Raw genomic sequence first — 8,597 nt, forward strand, 5'->3', positions numbered from 1 at the left:
TTAAGATAGATCAATGGCAGACTGAGACCAGAGAGACCTGAGTTTGAATCCTGGCTCTATCATTGACTAGATTATGTAGCTCTTCTAAACATTAATTTTCTTACCTATAAGTTGGAGATAATTCTTACCTCATAGAAATGTGTTGAGGGGCAAATTAAATATGTGTATTGTTAGATAATGAAGAATTCTTCTGTTCTTTATCTTGGGACCCTGGCAGGGAGCTTCTAAACCCTTGGAATTTCCCGAGTGTCTTTGTTATTCATGAGCTCCTTGGGTCACCCCTGAGTTTGTGCTAACAAGATAGAGATGGCTCTTGTTAAAATAGGTGCTGGTTACTGGAAAGACCAGCCCTGTGATTAGTGAGTTGCGGCTTTGGGCCATGTGCTGTCAGCCCAACCTCCTGATTTGGGGTGGGGGGGTGTTGGTGGTTGGAGATGGAGTTCAATCTTGTGGCCAAATGATTCAGTATGTAATGAAATCCCAATAAAACTCTGAACACCAGTGCTCAATGGAGCTTCCTGGTTGATGAACACGTTGATGTCAGGAGGATAATGCACTCTTATTCCATAAGGAGAAGGCACAGAAGCTGTGTGTTTGGGACCCTCCCAGACCTTACCCTCTGTGTCTCTTCATTTGACTGGTCCTGATTTGTGTTCTTTGTAATAAAATGTTAATAATAAGCATAATGTTTTCCTGAATTCTGTGAGTTGTCCTAGTGAATTATGAAACCTGCAGGGGTTGTGGGAACCCCCAAATTTGTAGTCAATCAGTCTGAGATGCAGGTGGCCTAGGGACCCCTGAAGTGTAGCTGGCATCTGAAGTGAGAGCAGTCTTGTGGAGGACTGAGCCCTTAACTTGTGGGTTCTGTACTAACTTTGGGTGGTTAATGCCAGAATTAAATTATACTATACAAGCTGGTGTCAGAATATGGATAAAATGCTTAGACAGTACCTGGAAATGTGAGAGCTTGATAAAGGCTAAGTGCTCTTATTGCTTTTAACTATCATTGTTACTAGGGTTATCGTTACTTGATTGAGTTACTGGAATCCCAGAGATGTTGAACTAATATTGAACTATTATTCTGAAGTCCTTCTTATGAGAGTTTAGTAAGTGTTTTCCTCAACATGGGCTATCTCCATGCTTCTTCCTACAAATGGACAGTTGAAATGATGGCCTCGTGTCCCTACCAAGTTAATGAAGAAAATCCAGTACACCATTAGGCCTTGCCTCAGATCAGCAACAAAACCTCCTTCAATAGCACCCAGTTTAAAGGCCACATGAGTACACAAGCTTGTGGGCTCCTCAGAACTTGGAGTCATCTGAAGGAGGTGACATTTTCTTCAAGCTAGGGGCTACTTCATGTCTATATTCTGAGGGCTACCCCCATGTGGAAGGGTCATCTCAACTCATAAAGTTACCTTGCCTAGCTCTCCAATACATGTGCTTTATGGCAAAGAGGAATTATCAAGATCTGGGCAAGACATGGGGAAGACTTTTTAAATATATAAATGTGGTAGAAAAAATGTGATTTGCTCTTTGACGGAACTGTGTTCAAATTCAGTGTTTGCCATTAGCCAACTATACTCACATGAGTTGGGGTAAACTTTTTAAATCTCTCTGAATCTCAGTTTCCCTCCTATATAAAGTGGAGTAATAATCAGGTTGTTCGAAGGAAGAACTGAGACAGATTATGTATAGAGAGTATTTACCACAGCACCTGGCTCGTAGAAGCAACTGAATGCATGTTGGTTTCCATCTCCTTTCCCTTCATGGGGCATGATGGGAGGGAAATCCTTCCACTCGCTTACTGTTTAAAAAGTCTAGTGAAAGCTTTCTAGGATCGGATTACCAGTTATTCTTTTCCTGAAAGCCAAGTCTTAAGTTACAGTTCTACTGTAAACATCTCCAAAACAGTACAGGCAGAAAGATCAAGGAGATTTGCAGTTCTTAGAAGGATTCATGATATCCCATGAAAGTTCATGTTTCAAGGCTGATTTGCTGGTTTGATGGGATTCTGTCATCAGTTTTCTTTCTCCATGTGGCTTCTTAGAAGATAATCTGACCTTCACAGTTTATTCCCCACAATTTGTCTCTTTGCCATAGTAGTATTTTCTATCACTTTGGCATTTAGAGAACATTTCTGTTCAGAATTTGTTATATGGGATGGAACTAGACTTTTCCACTAATGAAGAATTTTTTTATTTAGTCAGAGCTTTCAACTCTTCATCTCTCTTCTCTCCCCAGTGCTAAAATCCCACTTGCCTATACTCCCAAAGTAGAAATGACGGCAAAGTTAAAGGTCACTTTCAAGGATAACTATATGTTTGGTGCCACAGGGAAGGCACTATATAAATCCTTCAGAAGGGATATGCCTTTAGGTGCACATGATCTATAAGTTACTGGGCTTAAAAATATCATCAGACTAATATTAATCAACCAATAATTGAATATTTGTAATTAAGGGTGTGTGCAAACATTAATTATAAAAATGTTCATCCCAGTGTTGCTCAGTGTTTCTCCTTCATAAAATAGTAATTCATTAAAATGTAGAAACAAACTAAATGCCCAACCAATAATTAGTTAACAATTATGGAATTCTATATAATAGAACACTATTTGGCCATTAAAATGAAGTTGTAGAAGTATATTTATTAACATATTTAGATATTAGCAATCTACATGTGCAAAAAATAAAATTATAAAATTATGTATTGTACAATCCCATTTTGGTAAAAAAATCAAATTACATATTTATATGTTATTTGTATATTATTACTATGCCAAGGAAAATGTCTAATAGGATATGCACTAAAATGCAAGTGATAGAATTATAGTTGATTTTTAGTTTCTTCTTTTTTCTTGAATATATTATAGTTTCTGTTTTTCTATAATGAACACACATCACTGGCATACATTTTTAAAGTTGTTATTAAAATAATTATTTTCTGATCATCATACTAGGCTCAGTGGGAGACAAAGAAAGCATAATAAGGCTTCATGATGAAAAGAGTGTATGTGCTAAAAGGGGCAGTAAATTAAATGACCGAGCCTCAGCTGAACGCTAGGACGCTTGCGGCTATGATAAACTCGCCTCTGTGACAGATAACCTTGGGCAAGCCCTATCCCTTTTCTGTACATCACTTTTTCCACATGGAAAAGCACGATGACATTCCACACCTGGATATGATATCACCGAGACTGGGTGCGTACCTCTTCCATGCTCTGGGTTACAGGAAAAACCCTCACACTGTCATCACTCTGGATTTCCATTAGTGATATGAGCGACGGGTTTGTTGGATTATTTATTTAGTATTTCTACTTATTTTGCTGTTATTAGATTCTATGCTGGAAACTTTTCCATGCATCATGGAGAGAGGCTTCTCTGTGGGTAATCTTGAATTGGTAACCATTTCCATCAGGAGCAGAGAAGCTGTGTTGTGTTTTTGCGTCTCTGTTAAGTTTGAGGAGATCTTTTATACGTCTCGGTGTTGTTTGTTTTTGCAGTGCAGGCTTTACTAAAGCAAAACTTCACCTCTGAGTATAGAGGTGGATAATTCACTGAAAGGGAAATTAAGAGTTTATAATAGACGTTTGGACCATATGCAACCCACCGAAGAGAAAATACCAGGGGTGCCAAAAAAATGTATACACATGACTTGTACTCATCTTTTATTATCGATATATACTGAGTATTACAATTTTAATAGTTTTCTTCCTTTCGTAAAATGTGTGTATACATTTTCTTTTTTTGGCACCCTCTGTAGATTATAAACCAGAGAAATACCATAAAGTTGAGCAGGTTGGTTTTCAGCTTTTATAGAGTCTTTATTTCCTCTCTGTGAGACTCTTTGGTCCATGTGATTGAGTCTTTGCAATGCCTAAATGATATGGGGAAATGCTCATCTAATCATTTAAAAAGAGCAGAGGGAAGGGGGGGCTGCTGTCAATTATTTCTCAAATTAAACTTAACAGGATAACCTAACGTTGGGCATTTAAATCAGAATAAATAACAATACTAATAAGCCTTGCATGGGTTTTTGAGACTTTCTTCCTGATTAACTCTACAGCGTGCACACTTCTACATCTGGCAGAAAACTAGAGGACTGAAAATCTTACACTGAGGTTACAGATGACCAAGTCAGGTGGCTAAGCAGGATTTATTTTTAATTCCAATGTAGCCATTAATTAAAGTAGGTATTTTTGACTTATCAGTCAGTGCAAGAAAAGCTCAAAAGGAACATGTAATACACAAGGTCCAGGGGAGCCACTGCCTGGTTCCATTATCACCTTTATATCTCTTGAGTGTGGTAGCCATGGTAACTAGCTTTTAAGACTCAAAAACGCACAAAATCAAGGTCCTAGGCTAATGTGACAGCTCTCAAATGGCTTTGTTCCAAATCTAGGATTTCCCTGACTGTTATGCATCATATTTCACCTCTAAAGCCTCAAGTGACTAACTTACTGCTTGGGGATGGGCAGGCTAAGGGGAAAAGGGGGGTCTGGAGACAGGCTGCATTAGGGCCACCTGCCCTTTCAGAGAAAGAAAAAAAAAATGTAAATGTCCAGGGCAGAGACTCAGTCCCCTGTGTGTTCTGCTGGGAAAGAAAAAAGGCTGCTCTGTGACAGCTGTTGAATTGTTGGGAGCTGTGCTTGTCCAGCCCCCTCCAGGAGCATAGATGGGGTCAGACCCTGGTTGCCCGGCCACAAACTCACTGTAAACTTGCTGGGGTAGGGGGTGCAGTGGAGTGGGAGCATGGCTTCTGAAATTTTAGACTGAAAAAGGACAGATGATTCTTTAAGTGTTGGACTCAAAGCAAAGAAAGAGGAAGGAAGCAGAGGGGGAGAAGGAAGCTCAGTCAGAAATAATACTCTGAGCATTGATAAAACAACAAATTGGGTTAGTGATTATTATTTGGATTTAAATATATTTTGGTTTATTTCATCTTTTTTTAAAGCAGATATGGATAAAGTATTTAGACATGTAGTGAAAAATAAAAGTGATAAATAGAAACCATTCCATGTGGAGATTTATATTTTCAACATAAAGGGTCACTGACAGTTGTATACAAGACTGGCCTAGTATGCTAAAATCACACTTTTCTGGCATTCCACTACTTAAGAAAAATTAGGCCATCTCCCAAACAGGGGAAATTTCAGGCCCTGAAATATCCCTTTTGGAAGACTACATGTGACATTACACTGCAGGGCGCATTAACCTTGGTTGGGATATTTTTGCACATATAAACCCTTAACAGAACGACAAACTAATAATTCCAAAGCATTTCTTTAAAGGAAGCTTAATATTTGGGTTGGCAAATGTGCCCAGGGGAAGTATTCCATTAATAATACTTGCTTTTTACACAGTTACTTTTTATATATATATATAGTCAGAATGCTTTATGGTGGATCAGATCCACAAATTGAAAAGAGAATGAATACACGTTAGCTTTTATGACTTGCTCTGTCAGAAGAATTCTCTTAAGCAACACAAAAATAAAGCCCTGTCTTGTGCCTGAGGGAAAGGTTAAATGATTAATGGTTTGAGAAACATGAAGAAAGTTACTCTATATATTCCGTTAATCAGATGTGATAAAAATATACAATATTGCTTTGCTACTGAAGATTGTAATTGTGTAATCAGCCCCTGGACGTACCCAAATCAGGTTGGACAGAAATGATCCAGGCATAAAAACATATAAAAAATTATGACCCAGAGCACAAATGCAGTATTTCTTCAAGCCCTTGGGTTTAGTTGCATCTCTGACACTGCTAAGAGGAGAAATGGCTTGTGGAAAAGAGTTCTGGAACTTTCCTGTATGTCTGAAGTGCTGCATATGACATTTAGGCCTGCAAAGCTCATTCATTACGTTAGTTCCCTGGTCAGTGCCCGTGTAAGAGGAGGGAGGGCAAGGCGAGGGAATGAGTCCTATTCTGTTTATCTTATAGGCCTTTTTAGTGCTAAGACCAAAAGAAAAGCAGTGGCAGTTAAAGACGTACAACTGTTGGAAGTGCTTTTGTATTTTGGCCAATTGGCAGACAAGTACAATATGATCTCTTAATGCAAAGGGACAGATGCCATTAGCAAAAGAAGGGTATGTCTTATTGATTGCTATTGCTAAGCATTGTGCTGATAATTACAAACTGGACATTTATAAGGCATTGTGCCCTGAGAAGTCGACATTCAAGGGAGATATAGAAGGGAGTTGGGGGGGCTGGGGAAGGGCTCATCCCATCAGTGTTCCAAAAGTCCCACCCAAGCCAACACCCTACCTGTCTTCATCCCCCAGACACCAAGCGTATAGGCTTAGGGGGACCAGAGAGACCTGATTTCAAATATAGATGTGTGATATTGGGCAAAGTATTTCATCTCTCTGAGCCTCAACTTGTCATCTATAAATCAATGGATTGCTTTGAGAAGTAACTCAGTCTACAAAGTGCTTACTTAGTACAGTGCCAGGTACACGTTAGGCCTTCCGTCTCCCTTGTCAATCTCACTCCCCTGCCATTTACTTCTTGACTTTAAGCCTAAGAAGCAATAGAAAGGCTATTCTTCTGCTTCAAGATACCTTCATGTGCTCAACATTTTATCAGATGTTGGTCTTCCAATTTTTCCACAATTAAAAAAGGACTATGTAAAAGCAGAATGACATAGAATTATTATGAGGGTAAAAAGAAGTAACTCGTATAAAGTACATGTTGGAGGTGGGTATTCATACATTTATTCTTTCCACAAATACTTTCTATATGTGCCAGGGGTGGGAGCCAGACTTGTCCCCAATCTATGTGGGGTGGTATAGGGCTATGGGAAAAGTACTGAGGCAGGATGGGAGAGCATCCCCTTCCAAAAAAGAGGTAATAATTGAGCTGAATGTCGAAGAAAAAGAAGGAGGCCGCCAGATTGGGAGTAGGGGAGAGTGGGGAGGATGCGTTAGAAAGGAGGGAGTGGGGAGGGAGGGAGTGCCAAGTAAACACAACACACCTAGAGCTTCTGCACAGCACTTTTTAGTTTCCTACTCTTAAACATGAGCAGCCTGGGATTGCCACTCACTGAGGAAAGCTCTTAACGTGAAAATGAAAGCTTAAACACCAAACTAAAATAAAATGAGACAATACTTTGAAGAAATAAAAATAATGCTTGGAGAACCGTTTTTAAAAAAACATTATTAATATCATCATTGAGATAAGAGAAAAATATCATACTCATGGAACAAAAACAGAATGATATCAAAGAATTACAGAACCAGAAAAAAAAAAACCCAACTCTTGGAAATGAAAATCTTGAAAGCAAGATCAAGGTATTTGAGACACAGAGAAAAACAAAGGAGATAAAAGATAAAATATTCTGGCTTTTAAGATGAACAAAGCTGAAACTTATTAATATGTTAAAGATTTTCATTTCCTCCATGAAAATTCTACACATTCGAATTATTTCTAACACCCAAAACAGCAGACTGGGAGATAACTGACAATACTCTAAGGATGAGGGGGTGCTGAGAATAATTAAAAGATTGAATTACTTTTCCTTAGTCTAAAGAGGAAAATTGCTGTCTCCCATCCTGTGAATGCTGTTGAAAAGCTAGGAATTGTGACCTACATGTTATTTGGAAATGTGTAGCCAGTGCATGCCTAAAAGGAGGTGAATGGGAAATAAGGCTGGAAAATAAAATGAAGGTCTGAATCAGCCAGTCTCAGCAGGAACAAGGAGTGATGAATAGAGGGTAAAGAGAATGTGATGAAGAGATTGTTCATAGAGGCATGAGTGCATTAAAGGTACCCAAAAGGAATGGTGACCCTCTCCTGGGACCAACAACACCAGGAAGGCATTATGATCTCTAGGCCTAAGGGTCTGATGGAGGGAAAAATGACCAGAACTCAGTGAGAGCTATAGGTATAGAAAAGAACCCAATCGATTTGCACTTTAGGTAGAGAAATGCAGCCGCTGCCAAACCATGGAGGAAAGAAGGCCGGGGAGGGGGGATGGGAATACTGTGACTTCTCTCTCTTCCCATCCTCCCACTTCTGTCAGCTAACCCAAAAGGCACAGAGCACAGAACCTGTTGACAGTCCATACAGGTCAGTGTCCGGGTGCAGAAAGCTGGGCTTACTGGAGGGGAAGCCATTCAAGGCCAGATCATAAAAGACTTGTGCGCCATGTCAAGCAGCCTGGACTTTGTCCTGTAGACAGGAGGAAATCATAAAAGGGGCTTAAGGAGGGAAGTGACTGCAATTTGATGGTTTGGAGGGTGAGAGCCTGAAACCGATTCTCAAAGTGTGGTCCCCAGACCAGCAGCATCCACATCGCCTGGCAACTTGTCAGAAATGCAAATTCTCAGGTCCCCTCACAGACCCACTGAATCAGGAATTATGGGAGTGGGACCTAGCAATCTGTATTGTAACAAGTGTCTTCAGTTGATTCTGCTGTGTGCTGAAGTTGGAGATCCACTGGCCTAGAATATGACCCCTGAATCACATGCTCAGCAGGATGACTGGAAAGTTGCAGAGCACACCTGTTTTAAATAAGTGTGTGGCTTGGCCTAAGCAGGGCCACCACTTAAGACTGTACAGGTTGGCAGTGCACGTGTCTAGAGGGTACCATT

The sequence above is a fragment of the Rhinolophus hipposideros genome (assembly GCF_964194185.1).
Source record: "Rhinolophus hipposideros genome assembly, chromosome: 5".
NCBI classification, from domain to species: domain Eukaryota; kingdom Metazoa; phylum Chordata; class Mammalia; order Chiroptera; family Rhinolophidae; genus Rhinolophus; species Rhinolophus hipposideros.